Here is a 23,109-nt window from a genome sequence, read left to right on the forward strand (position 1 = left end):
GGCAATTCGTCCACCGTTGCTGCCGGCAGTTGTGAAGGACGCAAGCGAGAGGCCGGGAAGGAGAGCTGTGACTAGAAAAATAAAACAGCAATAGGGCCATTTCACGTTAGCAGTGACAGAGTAGTCCCCTCTCAGGTGAATGAGGCAAGGAGCAGAGGCATGTAAGACAGGCGGGGCAACTATCATGCAAATAAACGAAAACCTGGGAAGGTGCAAGGGAGCCGGCGGGCGCAACGCTACCTTTGGCGAATGCGGAAGCGGAGGAGCCGTAAAGCAGGCTGCGGGAAGCTGCAAAGCAGGCGCGGGGAAGCCGCAAAGTAGGCGTCGCAAACGTACCTCTGATCAGAAAGCCGGGGGAGCGACTAGGCAGTGGCCTAAACGTACCGTTGCGGATTCGACTCACGGTAAGAGCAGTGTCACCGGGGGGCGTATGTTATAACAAAATAGCTTGAACCGAGGAGGTCAACGGAAGGCCCGGACCAGCAATCTCGGTTCACGATAGTAAGCAAAGAATTGCAAACTACCCCGTTAAGCTTAAGCACAAAGCAAAGTTTATTTAAGCATAGGTACACTCTGGGTGGGGGTGGAGGGGGAGAAGGAGGGAGGAGGAGGAGGGGGAGGAGGGGGAGGGAGAGAGAGAGAGAGAGTGAGTAGGCTGTTTCTTTATTTTTAAACTGAAGAGTGGGATTTTAGTTCGTCCCAGATCTTGGCCATTTTCTACTTTGGAGTGAAGGAATTTTTTTTTTTTTTTTTTTTTTAGTTTTGGCTGTGTTGGGTCTTCGTTTCTGTACGAGGGCTTTCTCTAGTTGTGGCAAGCGGGGGCCACTCTTCATCGCGGTGGGCGGGCCTCTCACTATCGCGGCCTCTCTCGTTGCGGAGCACAGACTCCAGACGCGCAGGCTCAGTAATTGTGGCTCACGGGCCTAGTTGCTCCGCGGCATGTGGGATCCTCCCGGACCAGGGCTCGAACCCGTGTGCCCTGCATTGGCAGGCAGATTCTCAACCACTGCGCCACCAGGGAAGACCCGAGTAGGCTGTTTTTGAGAGCGGGCTGTTTCAGCGAAGTGAAGCAAGGCCAAAGCAAATTTTATCGACCCAAAGGTACACTCTCGGAGAGAGAGCGGGCTGTTTCTGCGAATGGAAAGCAGCTATACACGCTTAAGGGTACTTTTAAGGAGCATTTTGCAGGGAGGCGGGGGTGAGTGACAGGGGATCATTATTTGATTGACAGTCCCGAGCTATGCAACAAGATTACTGCTGCGCATGCTCTCACCCGTGAATCGCTAAGAAACGCCCACGGGGAGGGGGGCGGCAAAACCACATGTAAATATTTTTATAATTATGGTATAATGAGTTTGGGTTTACTATAGGTTATACGCTTGTCTGGTCTGGGCATGCGCAGCCGGGGGACCGCCCCTTGTGTTACTGTGCCCCTCTATTATCAGGATAAGCTGCCCACCACACGACCATAGTTTTACCCGTCTGGGTGGTGTCAAGGGAGAGTCCCCAGATGGCTGGGTGTGTGACTTGGTTTCGTCTTGGTTTTCTCACCACTGTCACCTCCTTGCTGCTAATGTCTAACTACCTAACAAAAGTACTACTTCCACCTAGGTATATCAAGTTATAAATTAAGCAGAGGATAATATTTGTAAGAGAGAGCCAGATATAACCAGAACTCATCGATGCTTGTGTTAATACAACATATGGAATAACTGTAGTTATGTGTGTGAATAAATTGGTCCTCAGGTTCTCTACCAGGTTTCATCCATATCTTTTGATGAATCCTCTCTGGCATCTTCAGCATCCATGGCAACAATGAAACACATAAGCCAATATCATACCATGAAGAGCTGGCAAGGTAGGGCATTTGGGGCATTTAGTACACTTAAAATTCATACCATATCCTTTAAGACATCAGTTAAAATTTTGTGAAATGACTGTTTTGCTCAAGATCAACATATCTACCATTTTGAGCATGTACTTATATATTAGGCACCTTAACTATGTAATTGCAGTTAATCCTAACAGCAATATTATTATCTCCATTTTATTTATGAGGAAGCTGAGAAGATGTAATTTGCTTGAAGGCACACAGCTAGTAAATAACAGAGCCAGGATTCAAAGCTGAGCCTGTCCGGCTCCAAAACTCAGTCAGACTCACATCCTTATACACTCCCACTCCAACTATACTAAAGCAAGTGTCCCCCCCCCATCCCCCCCACCAACCTTTTTTTTTTTTTCTTTGCCATTTTGATACATTCATTTGCAGTCTGTTAAACTGGCTTTTCACGTAGACCTTGTTTGTTAATGGATGTTAATACTTCTGTTCTAGAACTAGCTTTCCCTCCAGGGGGCCCAGGAACATTTCAAAGCCACACTGAGCAGTAACAAATATTTTCCTTAACAAATTTCTCACCTAGTCATAAAGTGATTGTGGATGTTGCCAGTGTATATTTGTGTTTACATCCTGACTGTGAGCATTAGCACAGGAAAACATCAAAGTTTTGTGGGTGACAAAGAATCACCTCTGATCTTTACTTCAAAGACAACCAAACAAAAAAAGCCCTTCCCATCAACACCTTTGGGATTAATGTCAATTAAGCTTTCTCCTCAACTTGTCTATACAAGTATGCATGTTATAATGAATTAAGCTTGTTAAGAAACCATAAACCTCCTCTAAAATGGCAGTAAAATACCTACAGCACACACATAATTTTTCCTGATGTATTATAAGAATTTTAGTAAATGGACCCTTTTTATGCTTTAGCCCTGATTCTCTAACCCCAATTTTAAAAAAGTGTCAATAAGGCCCCATCAGAAAGAGGGATGAGTGCTGTTTCTAAGCCCCCAAATCTAAACTGACATTTTCTGTAATGTCTGCAGAACTTTCCTTTCCTTCCTCTGCTGAGCCCACACCTAATATTCCTCTTCGTCTGAGCACAAACTCAGCTTCACAAAGCCTTTTGTTCTGGATCTGGGACTTGTTCAAAATTCTCAAGTCTCAAGTCAGAATGGCCATCATCAAAAAATCTACAAACAATAAATGCTGGAGAGGGTGTGGAGAAAAGGGAACCCTCCTACACTATTGGTAGGAATGTAAATTGGTATAGCCACTATCGAGAACAGTATGGAGGCTCCTTAAAAAACTAAAAATAGAGCTACCATATGATCCAGCAATACCACTCCTGGGCATATATCCAGAGAAAACCATGGTTCAAAAGGATACATGCACCGCAGTGTTCATTGCAGCACTGTTTACAATAGCCAAGACATGGAAGCAACCTAAATGTCCATTGACAGAGGAATGGATAAAGAAGATGTGGTACATATAAACAATGGAATACTACTCAGCCATTAAAAAGAATGAAATAATGCCATTTGCAGCAACATAGATGGACCTAGAGATTATCATACTAAATGAAGCAAGTCAGAGAAAGACAAAGATCATATGATATCGCTTATATGTGGAATCTAAAAAAAAAATTATACAAATGAACTTATTTACAAAATAGAAGCAGACTTAGAGAACCAACTTATGGTTACTTATGGTTACCAGGGTGGGGGGAGGAATAGTGGGGGGGAGGGATAGTTAGGGAGCTTGGAACTGACAAGTACACACTGCTATGTTTAAAATAGATAACCAACAAGGACCTACTGTAAAAAAAAAATAGAAATTTAAAAATTAAAAAAAAAATTCTCAAGTCTACCTCCACCTCCATCTCTTCTGGGACATGGCAACCTGAGGAAGGAGGCCCTGCTCCTGGAACTCTTCTGGGGCTGTTTTTGTGTCTCATTTCTGTCTCCACAATGCCCGGTGCTACCTCGACCACATCACGTACTGTCCGACCGTCATCCATGAACTCTTGGAGAACCAGGACTATGTTTGGATCATCTTTGTATCCCAGGCACGTAGCCCGGTGCTCAACACAGCTGCTGCTCAGTTAGTGCCTGTTGCCCAATTAAGTGCATGAATGGAAGTGAGACCACCCTTCACCCATGAGGCTGAAAATGAGAGTCCCCAGGAGTCTGGGGAAGGAGAGGGAGAACCCCTAGGGGTATATGTCGTCTGGAGCAAGGACAGGCAGTTGGAGGATGTGATGTAGAAAGGTCAGAGGGAGGCAGAGGAAGTACACTTAGTAAGTAGAAAGGGGCTCATCAGGCACAGGCTAAGATGAGGTAGATGATGAATGACAGCCGTTACTGGGCACAGGCTAGAGCTTCAGGCCCCAGAGGGCTGATATCATTTTCCTTGTAATCAGTGTCCATGATAGATGCTATCCTTTTTAACTCTTCCCATCCAGAAGTGTTTGGCTGGGATTCTGTATTTCTGTATTATATATTTATGTGAGGTCTATGGTAATGTGGTAGTTCCCTCCTTTGTGTGATAAATGCTTAAAAGCTTCCTCAGTTGTGTACACCCATGACCTTCGTGATGGGTCTGCCCAAAAAGGAGCTTGGTAAGACCCCCAGGCTGGATCAGATTACTTGTAAGTAATCTATTATTGAATTTGATTAAGGGCATTATGAAATACCTTAAAATGGTTTTTAAACATTTTCAATTAAAATGCCCTGAATTTAATAATTCATTCAGTCAACAAGTATGTGTTGAGCTTCAGATGTGTGTTAGCTACTATGTTAGATCTAAGGAGATGGCCTGGTACAGCCCACAGTCTTAGTTAAAATTAAAGTAGGAAAAGTATATGTAAAAATGTTGCACTTTTCCCATTCCCTCTATACTTCTACAGCCACTGCCATGAAGAATATGGAAGAATGTGAACACAAGCAAAAGACAGAATATCCATTATTTTACATTTCGTCTGGATTCTGGCATCTATAAAACGGGTGATTTCTCCTCTGAGTTTCTGAAATAAGATAAGACTTGATGTGGGAGAATCTTATGAATATGGATTATTTTCTTCATTATGTAAAATTCATCCCAGAGTCCAGATAACAAACATTAATAATAGCATGGCCAGAAGCACAAAGCAAATATGTTACATGGACTCAGTTGCAGTAAACAGAATTCACATCAGCAACTGCAGCTCAGCTGGTCTCAGAGCCCCGGAGGTCGGGAGAGGCTGCCCCTTCCTGCTCTGCTCCTTCTTCAAACTCATCCAGGAGAGAAGCCCTGGGGAAGAGGAAGGAAGGGAGCAGAGACAGACAAGCATGTTATTCTACTAGAAATACCTCCACCTGGAACCTATAGGCATAGGGAATTAAGCACTTCCCACTAACCGGCTACATATTTTGAAATAGTTGATTTTGTTCCTTATGATTCTGACCTAGATTCTGTCTTTCAAAAACAAGTAAATCATGTGTATCCGACCTAATTGCTGAAATAAGGACTGCGTTCTTCTACAGTGATGTAGACCAGTAACCATTGCCTAGGATGGAAAAGATATTCTCTTGACTAGTCAGAGCTCTGCAAAAGCACCACGTTTAAGAATTTTTCTTCCTTCATGTACCATCAATCCCAGGCCTGCGGCATCAGTATTGGGATTGATGGAAAGATGTCAGAGTGATCAACAATCATTCTAAAGCACATTATCACAAACTTCTCAACTGGCTTGACATGTAAACATGTGGATACCATATCCTGACACGCCAACTTACTTTTGGCATGTTTTTTCCAGCAAGCTAGCCTCATTCAACATGGCTTTAATAATGTATTTCAGTCTTACTAATCTTAGTGAAAATAACAGTTTTGAAAAAACAAATAGACCTCAATTTATAAGGCAACCCTTTCACTTCCTTCCTGTTTTGATTATCACTTGAAAGATTTATCTTATTCTCCTTTTGTTTAAATTTGGATACTGGAATTTTAAAGAGCAGCTGATAAAGTACATATTCCAGACTTTAAAGTTTTAGCCTAATATTAACTCGTCAGAAAAAAAAAATCTAGCAGATTTTCATTTTTAATGAAAATACAGCAATAAAAAGGCATTTGCAGTTACAAAACAGGTCAAGCTCATTTGTGGCTCTCATTAATCCTGCCCCTCCTGTGAAAAAGGCTAAAAGCATTGCCTACATTTTGCAGATGGAAAAAAAGTAGCAGGTTCCATCTTGCTCTGGGTATAATAGCAAAGCCTGTGGTAGAGCCAGAAATAGAAGCTGGAGGGATTTGTGTTCCTTTTCTGATGTAGAACAGGACTCATCTGAAGCAGTCTCATTAAATTGTGCTACTGAAGAAGCAGGTCTAGCTCTTCACTCCATTTTCTTTAATAGAATTAAGTAGTCCATTTTTTGCTGTACTTTCAATTGGATACCTTATGCTAATTAGTTTAACTGGCCAAATATAATTTATATACTACTTTCATAGAGTACATTGGATGCTAAGCATAATGGATGTTGACTAAAAATATATATTCACAACCTAAAAGTTGAGAGTTATGTATTATTTGGTGGAAATTTTTAGGACTTCAAGCCCGGGAGGCAGCATCTCAAGTAACCCTGAGAGAACTGCTCCGAGGAGGAGGAGGCGAGGTAAGGGCCAGGACATATAGGAGTTTTGCAACAAAGGGCAGGTAGTATGAATGTCAAAAGATTATTGTAAATTAAAGAAAACGAGATATCTCAAGTTAAGGAATTTAGCGCTTTTCTATGCATGGGAAGATGCAAGAATCTGGGCTCACTGAAATCATTCCTTTGATATGCACCTCAGCTCTCCAGGCCAGCATCCAGTGTTTTCACATCGGTGTTTCCTCAGGACTCAGCATAGGGCGTGGCTGCAGTCTGATGGCTGCTAGATGGCAGGTATTCTTTTCCTTCCTGAGTTCCCTCAGGGCTCACCAGGTTACCTTCGGCTGCGGCTGCAATCGCTGATGACTGTGACATCCTTTGTTTACTGACATGGCAGGCAATAGTCCATTTCTCATGGATAACATGTAATTATTTTAAAGAGCGCTTTTTTTTTTTTAAGAAAAAGCAATATTTAAAATCCAATATAATCAAATACTATAGGACAGCAAGTGCCATTGTTCAGGTTCAGCTGGTCAACACGCAACTTCTAACATGGCTATCAACATAATTCTAGATTTTCTCAGAGTTCTAATTGAAATTCCACAATCACTTAGGGAAAAGCACCTTCAGAGTTACAGAAATTGAGAATTCCATGCTGCCATCCTGTGTCCACCATCTGGCCATTGCAGCTATGATTTCTGTTTCCTTCCCTAAGGTTATGTTTGTGTACACGTGTTGGGGAGGAACCTGACCCACTGTTTGGATGTGCTCACAATTCCTCATATGTTTACCAGCCACCTAAACTATTAGAGTGGCAGGAGAAGAGCTCTCACAAAATGTTAGCAATATGTGGGTCCTCTGGTACAAAATGAGAAATTGTGTACCCAGTAGGTGGCTGAAAGGAGTAAATAAGCTAATCTGTGTAGAGCAGTTAAAGGAGTTCAGAGCATGTAGTAAGTGGGCAATAAAGGTTAGCTCTTATTGTCTTCAACCTGCTGGCCTGAACACATGCCAGCCTTGCAAACATCAACTTTTACTGACATGCATGTACACAACATATTATTAATGAGCGTTACATATGGGCAATTGTATGGTCCACGAGTCCTGGCAGCCACCAGCATCTCCAGATAACCCCGCCCTCCACACCCCAGGCCCCTACCCCCAAGCCCAGTTTATATCATGCCTATCCTGCATCTCTCTCCATCCCCATCCCTTGGCTTTTTGTGCAGAACTCACCGCAGCCTTCCTACATTTCCACGAATGCACTGAGCTCCTTCCTGGAGCCCACACTCTGCACGTGCTCCTCCCTCTACGTGGAACTAAACCCCAGGCTCCTCCGCCTTGCCTCATAAACTCATCTTCAATTTTCTGCTTAATCACCCCTTCCTCAACCTCACAGCTGAGTCTCTGACCTCCATCTTAGCTCTTAAGTGGTAATTTCACGTTTTAAAAATGTGATTCTTGTATTAATATGTTCTACCCACTAGACTAAAAGTTCCACATGGGCAAGGTCCATGATTTGTTGTTTTCTTTTCTTTTTCTTACTATCTATGTACCTCTAGGTCTACCACAGGGCTTGGCATATGGTAGTTCTCAATACATATGAGTTCTGTAAATAAATAAACACATCCCAACAGGAGACAATTCCTTCCAAGGACTGAGCATTTCTCTCTTTCCACTTTATTTCACAATCACTGTTCCCCTCACCCCTGGCTTTACTCAACTATACTATGAAAACACATGTTTTAGAAGGTAAAAATAGCTTGGAGAAAATAAAATGTAATTTAATTTAAAAGGGAGAGGGAGGAAAACAGACATCAATGAAATAAACAGAGTTATAAATGGGACAGTGAATCAGCACAAGCAAAGGGCAGTGTGAATAGTGGTTACACCCATTTCTTGAGCCAGACTGAAGAGCAAAAGAGAGAAATTTGAAGAGGCAGGAGATAAATAAATAGCCTGGGAGGGCTGAGGAAGCCAATAGGACTGGAGCCCAGACCAGAGCCGTGGGATTGGTGCTGCTCTGGGGGAAGGGTTCCCCCCAGCTGCAGAACACTGGGAAGGATAAAGCAGGCTGCAGGCCTATTCAGGGCTGGGAGAGGAGAACCTGGGAATCTGAAGGGTTTGAAGACCACTATCCCACCCCCGTGACAGCTAGCTTCCTTCCCGAGCATCCTCTCACTAGTGACTGCCACCAGGACTGTGGACCATGAGTCCCGCAGCCCGGGGCCATTGTCCTTGTCCATCTTGGTCCCCTCTGCAATATGGATCCAAATAGGACCCTACTCGGGATCTCTGGCAAAGAGCCTTCCATCACATTTAGTCATTTCTACAGTGAAGTATATTCCAAAGCAGCACAGTAACACCAGTCATGGTAAGTTTTGCTTCTTTATTTCTTAGTGTCATAAGGGGCATTTGTTCACAGCAAAGACTACTGTCTATCTTTAGTTTTCCAAGTTGTAATAAATACTTAGGTTTTTCTCCTTATCACTTATTACCCTACGACATTTTATTTTTACATCTTGATTTTGTTTTTGTTCTCCACTAGAATGTCAAAGTCCTTTGTTTCGCCTTTTTAAAGATTAGAAGGGTGCATGGCACATAGTAGGCACTCAAAATAAATTAAACTGTGGCATAGGAACGAGCAGCTCAGCATTCTAGGGGGTTGTGTGACCGGGAGCCCTGGACCAGGCGCTAACCTGAGGAGAGGATACAGGAGAAGGCCTCGCTAGGAGAGTTCTTGTGGAAGGAACGTTGGCCTGGGAGAACCAGATGCACGAGGGCTAAGGCCTGGGGAGGCGCCAGATAAATCCGGTTTCCGCGCGCGGACTCCCTGAGGCTCCAAAAAGCACGTTCCGCGCACAGTCAGCTACTTCTCCCGCCATAGCCAAAGTCGAAATGCCGGGGGCCCCCCCACCCCTCTCCGCCTCGCTCCCTCTCCTCCCCTCTCGGCCCGGAACTTCCCTGGGATTGGTTGCCTACCCCACGGCCCTCCTCCCGTCCCGCCCCCTCCCCAATCGTCCCGGGGATTGGCTGCCCGCCCCGCAGCCTTCCAGGTCCCGCCCCACCTGCTGTGTCTCCGCGGTCGTGGGTCTCTTTGTCCCACGGAGTTGGGTGGTGAGTGTGGTCTCTTGGCCTCTTGCGGCGGGGAGGGTTCCCGGCCGGTCCGCCGGCCCGGGTGGGGCTGGGCTCGCCTCGCGTCCCGTCGAGCTTTGCCCGCCCGGAGCTCCGCTGCTCCCGGCGGCCAGAACGCAGTAGAGCAGCTCTCGGCGGCCCGGGGAGGGGTAGGAGGGAGGGGTAGGAGGGAGGGGACGGCAGTGCCTGTCCCGGGGCCGCGCGAGGCACACACACTGCGCCCAGCCTCCCGGAGGCTTCCCGGCCTGCTGGCCCGCGCGTGGTAACAAGTTTGCGCTTTGCTTCCCCAGGGCGCAGCCGCGGCTACTTTGCAGCGGGTTCGGGCCAGGCCCAGCCTGCGGCGGCAACAGCGGGTCTCTGACCGACCGTGAGCCTGGGGACTTTGTCTCCAACGACTGCGGGTGCAGCGGCCTGAGTTCTAAGCGCAGGTATGTTTCTGTCTTTGAGTGAAATGAAATGACCCGGACTCGAGCACGTGTCAGTGACGACCGGAGGGTTCCCAGGCACGTGTTTGGTGCAAAGGCCCGAATCCGGCTCTCCTTTAACAAAGGAAACGGACGTTCACAAGCAGAACAGCTGCTTCTAGTGGGTTTTCAGACTTGGTTAAAGAAACTGCTGAGGTCCACGGACACTGACGAGAGAGGAATGCAGGAAATTGTAGAGAACCCTGTGAAAAACCCAAATCGCCCTTTCCTGTGCCCTTTCAAGGTTGACGCAGTGCCTTAAGAGGCTAACACAGAAGGGTAAAGAAAGTCTCCATAAAACCCAGAGAAGAGATTGTAGAACTCCTCTTTGGATCCTGTCTGGAGTCACAGCTGAACCAGAAGAAAATTTCCTTTCACTGTGAGCACCTTTGTGATATTTTTACACAGCTCAGAGCAGAAGTGATGGATTCAAACTTAAACTTAGCATTGATAGTACAAGTGTTGGTATTTGTCATTGAAGGCAGGGACAACCCACTAGAATGATATAAAGACTATAAATTGAGAAGAACATCTAAATGCACCAGCTGACAAAGGGCATAAAACCTCCAGAGTCACACTTCACTGGGTCGAAACAATAGTTACCTCCTCCTGTCATGAAATATCTCAGGGTATGCAAAAACTCACCCCAAATGCTTTGGCTCAATTTTGTCCATCCCTCTTCCAAAGATGAACAATTACGCAAATCTTTATGGGCAGCTGGCTCTTGCCACCAATGGATTACCAACTTTGCTGTCCCTGCCAAACCTTTGTATGCCTTCCTGCCAGATACGCCACAGAATCCTTTACTGAAGCATTGAAATTCACATTGTGCATCTCCTAGCCCTCATATTACTCAGTTTTGACAAACCTTTCCACCTATACTGCCATGAAAAGAGTGGGATAGATGCAGGTATTCCAGGACAACCTTTTCCCTTTCAGATACACCCCATAGAATATTTCTCATGTCAGTTGGACCCTATGGCATCAGACATGTCCTTGTGCCTAAGTACATTAACTTGGCTGCCACCCTGATTCACAAGCCAGTAGCCTTACACAAGCTTCCCCTTTTCACCTTTTTGTTCCCATGCTGTATCAGTTCTTACAAGTCCATAAAACACAACACCTCTCTACTCAATGAAAGACCACCTATGAACAGGCCCGTTAACTACCCCTCCATCATCTTGCACCTCTAATACTCTTAAACCCCTTATGATAAAGAACCATTCCACATGGTTACCTTACAACCATCAAGATGATTTATAAACCACAAGAAGACCTCTTGGACATGTCCTTTAGCAAGCCAGACATGCTCTTCTGTGTGATGGCTCTTGTAAACAGAATTTTCAGGGAAGCTGACTATCCCACAGCAGACACCTGCTGCATGCTGCCCACTAGAAAATCAGCCCAAGCTACAAAACTCATAGCTCTTCCTAGGGCTGATACATTGGCAAAAGGGAAAGCTACAAACATTTACACCGACTAGATAAGCCTTTAGAGTCTGTCAGGCTGTTAGCACACTTTGGCAGTTCCACAGATTCTTGACCTCTGCAGGTACTGGTACTTCCTACAAATTATTTCCCAGTGTATAAATCTTACCAAGTTTCTGGAGGTAACCAGTGTAGCTCAGGGAGTCCTCCAAGACCTACACTGTCCTTTATGGCACTCCAGGTGGACTTTATAGACTCACATCCAGCCTTAGGCTCTTTTCACTGTTTAGTTATTGTCTGCATGTTTAGTGGATGCTCTGTGCTAGCCAGCTAGACATACTGATGCCACAACAGTTGTAACAAACTAATAACTTAGATTATTCCTTGTTTTGGCATTTCTTTATGAACTGAATCTGACGAAGGAACTTTTTTTTTTTAAATTTTTATATTTTTCATACAATTTTTAAAGGTTACACTCCATTTACAGTTGTTGCAAAATATTGGCTGTGTTCCCCGTGTTGTGCAGTACATCCTTGTAGCCTACAAACCCAATAGTTTGTACCCTCCAGTCCTCCACCCCTATATTGCCTCCCCCCCGCCTCCACTGGTAACCATTAGTTTGTCCAAGGAACTCACTTTACAGCAGAAACAAGTCACTTGCTCACAAAGACTCTGAGAGGATATTCGTTAACATTTCATACTCCCTACCATCCCTTATCCTCAGGGAAGGAAGACCTTAAAATGTAGACATAAAAAAGAATGCCAGGGGAAAAAAAAAATCTATCTAGAAACTAGACTTATATGGCTAGAAGCATTATCCCTGGCCCTTGTACAGATCCAGGATACTCCAAATGGACCCCTTTTGAAATAGTTTTTCGTCACCCCAGTGCCAGCTGGCATCTCTAAACCTTCCATTCCTGGGTTGGGCGAGCAACATGGGGACTTGAGTGAACAGTTCAGTACTCTGACTAGTTATATACAAGAACTTCTATACTTGGTGCATCTCATCAACAGGTGAAAAAAAGCATGGTCCTCACTGACAGGCCTTGCCATCCCTTTCTTCTAGGAGATGAGTATACATCAACATTTTTAGAAGAAAACGTACATTGTCACCTTGCTGGGAGAGGCCTTAGGAAGTACTGCTAACCATCTACCCTGTCATCAGAATAGAAGTCCTCCTGGATTCACGTGAGATACCAAGCTAGATCCATATCATCACCCCCCCGCCCCAGGACAGTTAGAAGGCCATCCCTATGCGTGACCTCAAATTGAGGATTTCAAGAGCTCACTCAGGCTCCAGAAGCAGACGACACCACGAAGTAGACAGCTTTACCCAAGATCTCCGATCGAGAATTTTGTCTCCATTTATCTTCCCTTGCAACCTCTGCCTGACCTGCAAAATTCTCTGACCTAGAAATTTAAACAAAACCCTTCCTCTTTCAGTTACAGAAGGACTGACTGGAGGTTGCTTGTCTAAACCTATCCTCCCTCTGTTCCCCCACTACGGGCTCCCTTTCAGACTGTGTCTTGCTTCAGCGAATTCTTACTGCTTTTTCAACAGTTTTAGCATGGCCACAACACCCACTCACACCAATCTTTCAGACCCTGGCCACCTTAACTAATCAGTCTAATTGCTGGTTATGTCAGCGTCTAAATAACGCACCAGAACCTGACCTAGGTTTTGTCCCTGCCAGTGCAAGCACCTGGTGGACCCATTCTGGACAGTGGATGTATGGAAGGCACTCTGCTTCCTCCTACGGCAGAGTGACTTGGCATTGGGGAACCCCCATGGAGGCTCGAGGTCTGTCCTTCACTCAGGTGAGGGTATTGGAGGGAAAATTTTCTCTCTGCATTGAAAATAAAAACGGCACTGGACCCTTCCTAGGTAACATACCAAAACAATACTGTAATCGAACACTGGTTTGATTCCACAGATGACACCTTCAGATCCTCCAAAGATGTTATAAATGAGTTCCAGACTGATTATTATAATGATACAAATGTTTGCCTCGTCACTGGACAGTATTCCTGGTCTGCAGGCCACACAAATAGGACCTGGAACCGCTCAGCTGTTCCCCTGGTTGGTCTGCCCGATACCCCAGGCCACAAATGGGTCGACCAGAATTCTGGAATGACCTGGTCAGGTAATGACACCTTTCTTGATAGCTGCCAAAACCAGACTGAACGTCTTCTCTTACCAGATATTTCGCAGCCTGTTTTGCTCTTACAGCCTGACAGAGGCACATGGGAAATGGAGATATACAGTTGCCAACATAACTAACGACAAAGACCACCATGGACACCGAACTCCAACCTGGTGGGTCACAGGTTCCACTCTGACCTTGTTTGTGAACACCTCTGGTCTGTTTATTTTATGTGGCAATAAGGTATATAAAGGGTTCCCACCTAAATGGTCAGGGCGATGTGGACTTGGCTACCTGGCACCTTCCCTCACTAGTTATCCCACTTTAAATGCTAGCCGGATTACAGACCTGGGCTCCTTCAGGCATAAAGTAGCACCGCGTAGATGCATCCAACCAGACATTGTAGGCAAGCCACTCATGTATCGCAATACTGATTCAGTAAGGACCCTTTTTCCAAGCTTGAAAACTTCTGATCTAGAAGAAGCAATTCTGAACATTTCCAAAGTCAAGGAACAAGGATTCACTGGCACCCCGCAGACCTTGAAAGCACGTCCGTCAGGGGTTAGCAGTTTCGCCTCTGTGCTCTGAAATCGCCATCTCCTGGCTACACAGGCTGCCCAGCAGGGAACACAGTGTGCCATCATTGGCAGACGGTGCTGCTTGTATGTAAATAAATCAAATGAAGTACAGGATAGTTTGAACCGTATAAAAGAATGGGTTGACATCCTACGTAAAATGAGTGAAGCACCGTTGATTAATTGGACTGACCTTGAGAATAAGAGACTGGTTCAGTGAAAGATGGGGCTATGTGTTGGGATTTGCTCTTTTATGCGTATTCATCCTCGTTATCTGTTTTTGTTCGCAGATCTCTTACCTCCCAACTTCTAATCCACGTCTCCCCACAGCAATCTCCCCAGCTCCTTGCCTATGAAACTTCATGACAGGTTATAACAGGGAAATGAAGGGACTAACCTCACCAAAATGGCATAATGACTATTGAAACTGAGACCATCTGAACAAACAGCAGCTGCTGGAAAAAAAAAAAGAAAAACACCAAAAAAAACAACAAATTTTCTCTGAACTTCCCTTTGATAAGTAAAGCAGGTCTTTCTAAGTATTCAGCTGCCATAAGCCCTCTCTGGCATCAGGACCTGCCAAGGAACTGTGTAAATACATCCTGTGAGAACCTTCCATACTTTCCCACTGAGGCCTTAATACCTTTCCCCACCCCCATCCTATTAAGCTGGTATATAAATCCTTACTCCTTACAGCATGCTCTTGCCTACATGTATAATAATCTTTGCCTCTATTAATCTGTCTGTTAATTCACAGGCCCCCAAGTACTTCAACCTAAGTTGGTAAAGAAAAAGTTTTCGTCCCAGTAACACTTTTTAGACTTTTCTGGATACACCAGAGAATGTGTTCAAATACATAAGGGAATTTGGAAACCTTGATTTTGTTGGAAGGTGAAAGAATCCAGTGTACATGTACATGGGCTCTGTGGAAATCCTTTTAAATTTGTCTCAAACAGTGTGTTTAATAACTGACTGAAAACTTTCTCTTTATTTCCCTTAGGGAGAAAGCTGTTGACCACTTAATCTGGGATGATCTGCTGTACTCTCCTGATTTCCCGTGAGCATTTAATCTATGGTCTAAAGGGTCGTTTGTCTGGTATGAGTTGTAGCTGTCTTATGATTATGGGCAGCAGCAGCAAGGGGGGCTGTAGGGACCAAGTGGAGGTAGCATTTATCGTATTGCACGTGTCACTCCATTGCTCCTGTCCTTACATTATTCCGTTTAATTCTCACACAGTGTTCTTCCCGTTTTACAGATGAATAAATTGGAAGGGTAGATAACTTGCTAAAGATTATACCATTACTGGGACTTCCTGGTGGTCCAGTGGTTAAGACTCTGCACTCCCAATGCAGGGGGCATGGGTTCAATCCCTGGTTAGGGAACTAAGATCCCATGTGCCGTGCAGCGCAGCCAAAAAAAAAAAAAAAAAAGACTATACCATTACTGAAAATAAGAGCAAGATGCAGAACTGGTAGCTAGTGTGCAACCTTTCATAGAGCAGAGGAAAGAGGAAAAAATACACAGCCATTCCTCGGAGATATTGTGGGTTTGGTTCCAGACCACTGCAATAAAGGGAGTCGCACAAATTTTTTGGTTTCTCTGTGCAAATAAAAGTTATGTTTACACTATACTGTAGTTTATTAAGTATGCAGTAGCAACATGTCTAAAAAACAATGCACATCCCTTTATTAAAAATAGTTTCTTGCTAGAAAATGCTAACCATCACCTGAGCCTTCATCACGTCAATCCTTTTTGCAATAGTGACTTCACAGATCACCATAAGAAATATAATAATAATAATGAAAAAGTTTGAAATATTGCGAGAGTTGCCAAAATGTGACACAGATGCAAAGTGAGCAAATGCTCTTGGAAAAATGGAACCAACAGACTTGCTCCACACAGGGTTGCCACAAACTGTCAATTTGTAAAATATGCAGTATCTGCAAAGTGCAATAAAGTGAAGCAATAAAACGAGGTATGCCTGTATGTATACATACATATACTTACTCAGCTTTGCAAAAAGACAACTGAAAGTTGAATATAAACGAACTAATGAACATTATAGCAAATTGACAACTTCACATAGAGAAAATTATTTCAAAAGTTATTTCAAGCTATGCCAAAAAATGAACAGTATTCTGGGTACATCCTTAGAGGTGGGTTTATTGTTCATAGTGATATTGGTATCAAAAGAAGATAAAATATGAAAACTGTTCCAGTGGTACAGGGCATAGTAAGAGGGGGACTCATGAGCAGAAGTCCTCTATCTGTTCCTTTCCTGTGTGTGTTAAGCAAACAGTAGTTAAACTCTTGCACTGAAACTAGAGAAACCATTAAAAGATGAGCATTCAGCTTTCAGTATTGGGTATTTTGTGGTACCTGGATAGATGAGGGTCATGGGATGCTGAATTAGAGTGGCAGGAGTGTTCTAAGCAATTGGGGGAAGTGATAGGAAAAGAAATCTAGATTCTTGACACAATCTCAATTTTCTTCTGTAAAATGGAGAAAAACAGTAAAGGGTAGGTAGGCCACCACTGCTTTCTCGGTGGCCTTTTTGACAAAAACAATGATATAAAGTTTATTGTTAACGAATTTCCTTTCAGGAGAAGTTTGATAGCTACTGACCCTTGGAATTCAGTGCTCAAGGGTCACTTTTAAAGAGGTTTGAGACAGACTAGATTATAAACTTATTTGTATACCTATTGTCTGTTCCCTGGTAGAATGTAAGCTTCACAAGGACAGGCATATTTGTTGAATCACAATGAAGAGGGTTGTGGTGAGGATTGAGTAATGCATGTAAAGCTGACCTTGGGCATTGCTTAACTAAATGTAAGATAGAGTTCACTTAGAGCCAATATGAGTAGCAGGTTTGAATTTTGGCATTGGTTGTTGTCAGATGTAAATTTCCAAAAACTTATGAATAAAGTTGATTATATGCCATTTTGGAGTTCTGATCATGGCTTACTTTGTTTCCCTTTTCAAGTATTCGGGTACATTAGAAACCTTATGCATATATGCAAATCTACTTATTCAGCCCTTATTTCACACCATTGAGTTCTAACAAAGTCAGGAGGAAAAGTTGTGAAATGAGAGTGTAGTAATTGGAATGTTAGAAAATGTCTATTGGAAGGATAAGGTCTTATTCTATCAACTGGCATGAGTGATTTCGAGGTGTGTTTAGCCACACAATATTGGGTTAAAGAATATGCACCTTTTCTGCTTCCTTATGTAAAGTTTGTAGGGCATGAAAAGTTATAGAAAATAGTTTCAAAATTATTAATGGACACATTTTTGATACTTGGATCTTAAGTTATTTTGTAGGACAGATACTCTCTTTCCATCATTTTGTAAGAGATGGAGCACAAGGTACATTGGTTGGCAAGAGTTTATTTGCCAACTGAAAAGCCTCAGATGTTTTTAACACTTCTTTAAATTATTTATCAACATTTACCAAGACTCAGTGAAAGATGCCAGAAAGCAGGGGCCATTGTAATCAATTCTGTTAGAATTAAGAGTAATCCTTTGAATGATATTTGTTACGATGATAAATGATTTGAACACCTTAATCTACAAATAGAATTAATATGGGAGACAGCTTCAAGAAGCACTTGAATTGTGTTCCACCAGACTACCAAATAGGGGAGACTTATCAAGGCAAAAACTGCAAGGTTACAGTTGTTACATAACTTGTTTATCAAGAATTATAATGGGAGCTGGCAGGAAGTAAGGGTGCTTGTTAAATAAGGATTGATTGGGGTCTGAAATGGTTGCATGGTTACAGGAGGGAACAACCTTGAGATAAGGTTGCAGCTAGCAGATGGTTTAAAATGGCTGGTGGGAAAGAAGATATACAGATTGCCAACAAACACATGGAAGGATGCTCAACATCACTAATCATTACAGAAATGCAAATAAAAACTACAACGAGGTATCACCTCACACCAATCAGAATGGCCATCATCAAAAAATCTACAAACAATAAATGCTGGAGAGGGTGTGGAGAAAAGGGAACCCTCTTGCACTGTTGGTGGGAATGTAAATTGATACAGCCACTATGGAGAACAGTATGGAGGTTCCTTAAAAAACTAAAAGTAGAACTACCATACGACCCAGCAATCCCACTATTGGGCATATGCCCTGAGAAAACCATAATTCAAAAAGAGTCATGTACCACAATGTTCATTGCAGCTCTATTTACAATAGCCAGGACGTGGAAGCAACCTAAGTGTCCATCGACAGATGAATGGATAAAGAAGATGTGGCACATATATACAATGGAATATTACTCAGCCATAAAAAGAAATGAAATTGAGTTATTTGTAGTGAGGTAGATGCACCTAGAGTCTGTCATACAGAGTGAAGTAAGTCAGAAAGAGAAAAACAAATACCGTATGCTAACACATATATATGGAATCTAAAAAAAAAAAGGTCATGAAGAACCTAGGGGCAAGATGGGAATAAAGGCACAGACCTACTAGAGAATGGACTTGAGGATATGGGGAGGGGGAAGGGTAAGCTGGGACAAAGTGAGAGAGTGGCATGGACATATATACACTACCAAATGTAAAATAGATAGCTAGTGGGAAGCAGTGGCATAGCACAGGGAGATCAGCTCGGGGTTTGTGACCACCTAGAGGGGTGGGATAGTGAGGGTGGGAGGGAGGGAGACGCAAGAGGGAAGAGATATGGGGATATATGTATACGTATAACTGATTCACTTTGTTATAAAGCAGAAACTAACACATTGTAAAGCAATTATACTCCAATAAAGATGTTAAAAAAAAAAGAATAAAAGTGACACTTTGGTTCTCCTGGTCTTTTTTTTTTTTTCTTATCAAGTTGATTTGTTAATTATTCCCTTATGTACTCATCCATTTGTTCAACACGCAGGAAACATTAGTTGAGTATTTCCCATGTGCCTGCCATTGTTCTAGGAGCTGAACATACCCCAGTGAACAAGGCAGACATAGGTTTACATTCTGTCAAGAGGAGACAGAATGTAATGTAATGTATTTGTTTGTTTGTTTGTTTTTATAGTTTGCATGAAAACACATCTTCTGTAGGCAGCGTTTATTACCTTCTCACTGGCTAAAAGCATGAAGTTTTATAGTTTTCATAGACTTTACTTCCCCGTTTAGATATTTCTGAGAAAAGAATTTACAGAAAGGTACAGAAGTTTCTCTTCAGAGGTTTGATGAAAAACAGCACATTTAGTGTTAGTGGCAGAGAGCGTCTGGAGCCCACACAAAATCACACTTTGGAAAGTGCTGTAGTGATGTGATTGTGAGAAGCTGGTACTACTGCTCTGGTAAGCTACTTTCTTGCAGTATATTGGGATTTACATACCTTTGCTGGGATTCAGTTTCCTTCCTGTAAAATGGGAATGATAATAATAGAATCTGTCTCATTGGGTTCTTGTGAGAGTGCTTGAATTTTGCATGTAAAGTGTCAGAAAGTGCCTGACATACAGAAAAACACTTCCCAAATGTTAGTTTTTTATTATTACCTTAAACTGGGGACTCAGATAAAGTTTCTTGGAGGAAGACATATTTAAGCTGAGACCTAAAGGACAAGAAGGACCCAGCCTTGTGAAAATGGGCTGGGGAGAGCGATCTAGGCAGAGGAAACAGCTGGTACAAGACTCAGGTGGGGCCGTTCAAGGGCAGAGACTGGGGGGAGGTGAGTGATCACGTGTGGCCATGTGAGCCTGACGAGGGATTTAAATTTTAAGAGCCACAGAAAAGCAAGGGAGAGTGTTAAGTGTGAGAGTTGACCAGGTCTTATTAAGATCTTGAAAAAGGATCACTCAGCTTGTCATGCAGAGAATGGATTTTTTAGGAAGGCAAGGGTGGAACCAAAGAGACCAGTTAGAGGAGAGGCTATTTCAGAGGTCAAGGTAAGAGAGACTCTGAGCCAGGATCGCAGAAGTGAAGACTGGGAGAGGTGATGGATTAACTCTGTGTCATGCTTGATTTTTAAACTTCCTATTCTGTTATTGTGCTTTTGTTTTCCATTTTACAGATATTTAAAATTCAGATGTCTTTTTTCTATTGAGTTCTTCAAAGAAGGGAGAAATTGACTTTTCTTCCACTGATGTGTTTCAAAAAATCATTCTCTAATAATTCTCCATTAATTTAAGCTTTTACGTTTAAATTCTTATTAACTTCTTCAAATTTCTATCCAGTTATCAAAATGTATTCATGAGTTTCCTTTATCCCTTTGATTTTGAAAACTTACACAGCCAGGTTTTCTGTTTTTTTCTTCTTTAAATTTCTTGGGGTTGTGCCTGTTTCTGAATTCTAAATTGAAGTAGAATTCTACTATACCACTACTAGTCTGTAATTGCTGCATAATAGGCTATAAAAGCTGGTAAGAGCCCTTTTCTTTCACATATATTATGTATAATGTATATTATATATTATATTTGAATCCATTTATTTTTCCATTTAAATAATTTTATATTTAGTATTCTCTATAATTAGAATTGCATTAAAATCTAAACTATAATTTACACATTTATGCAATTATAAATTAAATAGGGTAAACAGACATATTAATACTTAGTCTCAAGTTTCAGATTTCATTCTTATGCACCCAATGATTCATTATTTTCTGTCTTCCTCCATCCTTTATGCTTGTAAACTCACACTGTTCAAGAATATGCTATAGTTCTCCATCTGTCCAATTCCTTTTTTAAAACACTGCCAGTAATAAAGTTAAAAGCTAGCACAGAAATGGTACTTACTATGTAGCAGGGACTGTTTAAGCACTTTACATTTTCAACTCATGTAACCTGTCCAACTCTATGAGGTAGATACTGTTATCATCTCCATTTTACAGATGGTTAGACTAAGACTCAGGTTAAATAACTTCCCAATTTCCACAACTACTAAGGGTGGAAGCCAGGGTGAGCACCAAGCAGCCTGCTCTACACAGGCTGTTCTCTGTAGCACTACCCGGTATAGTTGATGACTAAACAAATAAATATATACTATATCTTTTGTTGTTTTAAGTATTATATATTTTTGTGACTGTTTTAAATTGGATCTTTTATTTTTCAGCTGGCTATGACTGGTTATACAAGGATCCTATTGACTTTTTTTTTCTCACCATTAACCTATTTTTATACCTCCAGGATTTTTTTTTTTAACCTAATTCCTTTGGATTTTCTAGGATTATCAGTTGCATCACCAGCAAATAATGGTGCTTTTCTCTTTTCATGTATAATTATATTAGTCTGGGATTTCCAAAGCAATATTAAATAATTGTGTAAGTGGGAGCTAATTTTTAGGCCTGAAATGAAAGAAAATGTGTCTAGTTTTATTATTAGATCTAATTGCATAAAAGTTTATTTTTGTATTCTTGAATGTATTCATTTTGTCTCTGATAGGAGCACACATTTCTGTTCTAATGGTAGGTACATCTGAGATTTCCCCCTGCCCACCCCCCTGCCAAACTTAAATTATAAGTGTAAGTGCTCTGGCTGGAAGACCTTAAAAGACTCTAAAAATATAAAGATGAATTTAATTCAGCTAAATTGGATTTGAAAGTATGGGAAATCTAAGTGTGATTTAGATATTGCAGGGAAAGGAAAAATACTTTAGATGAAACAGTGTTTATTAGCTCACTGTTTAGGGCACTAGTTCTCCAACTGGGCTGCACATTGGGATCAACTAGTAAGATTTACAAAAAATACTGATGCTTGTGTCCCACTCCCAGGTAATCTGATGTAATTGGTCTGGGCTGCAGCATGGGCACTGGAAAATTTTTAAAACACCCCAGGTGATTCTAATGTATGGCCAAATTTTATAACCACTAATCAGGGAAGACTTTAAACCTGTTTCTCACCCTGCACAAATTCTGGTTAAATAGGTTTGCATAGCCTAGTAGTAAAATATGCCGCTGTTGTATACCAACGTTCATAGCAGTGTTAGTCACAAGAGCCAAAAGATGGAAACAATCCAATACCCACAGATGGATGTGAATGGATAAACAAAGTGTGGTATATACATACAATGGAGTATTATTCCGCCTTAAAAATGAATGAATTTCTGATAGATGCTGCAACATGCATGGACCCTGAAAACATCATGCTGAGTTAAATAAGCCAGATCTTGCATGACTCCACTTATATGAAGTTCCTAGAAGAGTCAAATTCATAGAGACAGAGAGTGGAATAGAGGTTACCAGGGGCTGGGAGAAGGGTGCATGGGGAGTTATTGTTTAAGGGGTATAGAGTTTCAGTTTGGGGATGATGAAAAATTTCTGGAAATGGATAGTGGTGATGATTGCACAACGTTGTGAATGTTCTTAATGCCACTGAATTGTACACTTAAAAATGGTTAAAATGGTAAATTTTTTTTTACTGTGTTTTTTGTTTTGTTTTATACAAATTTATTTATTTATTTTTGGCTGCCTTGGGTCTTTGTTGCTGCACGTGGGCTTTCTTTAGATGCAGTGAGCGGGTGTTACTCTTTGTTGTGGTGCGCGGGCTTCTCATTGCGGTGGCTTCTCTTGTTGTGGAGCAGGGGCTCTAGGCACGCGGGCTTCAGTAGTTGTGGCACATGGGCTCAGTAGTTGAGGCTCACAGGCTCTAGAGCGCAGGCTCAGTAGTTGTGGCGCACTGGCTTAGTTGCTCCGCGGCATGTGGGATGTTTCCGGACCAGGGCTCGAACCCGTGTCCCCTGCATTGACAGGCAGATTCCTAACCACTGTGCCACCAGGGAAGCCCTAAAATGGTAAATTTTATGTTATGTATATTTTAGAACAATAAAAAAATTTTAAACAAAGAAGTTGCCAGTGGTGGGCTATGAGCCACCTTTTCCAGCTGGTTTTACAGTGTTGATGGTAAGGAATGTGATACAGAGTGATTTAGTCATGGCCTTAATAGAGTTTGTTTGGTGG

General features: G+C 42.4%; 1 long non-coding RNA gene and 1 other non-coding gene across 5 annotated transcripts; both read left to right on the plus strand.

Annotated features, from left to right (window-relative positions):
• The first annotated feature begins 274 nt into the window (after window positions 1–274).
• Window positions 275–18,116, plus strand: LOC118895572. 4 transcript variants are annotated; one of them, XR_005019970.1, is made up of 6 exons: window positions 275–404; window positions 9,885–10,022; window positions 12,552–13,303; window positions 13,420–13,629; window positions 13,716–14,573; window positions 15,205–18,116. It is a non-coding gene; the product is annotated as an uncharacterized LOC118895572 (long non-coding RNA). The 4 variants fall into 4 exon arrangements; XR_005019968.1 differs by having other exon boundaries at window positions 298–404; window positions 13,716–13,802; XR_005019969.1 differs by lacking the exon at window positions 275–404 and adding an exon at window positions 9,503–9,576 and having other exon boundaries at window positions 13,716–13,802.
• Window positions 10,290–10,411, plus strand: LOC118896217. The gene has a single exon (XR_005020126.1). It is a non-coding gene; the product is annotated as a small nucleolar RNA SNORA26 (small nucleolar RNA).
• Window positions 18,117–23,109: the final 4,993 nt, after the last annotated feature.

The sequence above is a fragment of the Balaenoptera musculus genome, chromosome 5 (assembly GCF_009873245.2).
Source record: "Balaenoptera musculus isolate JJ_BM4_2016_0621 chromosome 5, mBalMus1.pri.v3, whole genome shotgun sequence".
NCBI lineage: Eukaryota > Metazoa > Chordata > Mammalia > Artiodactyla > Balaenopteridae > Balaenoptera > Balaenoptera musculus.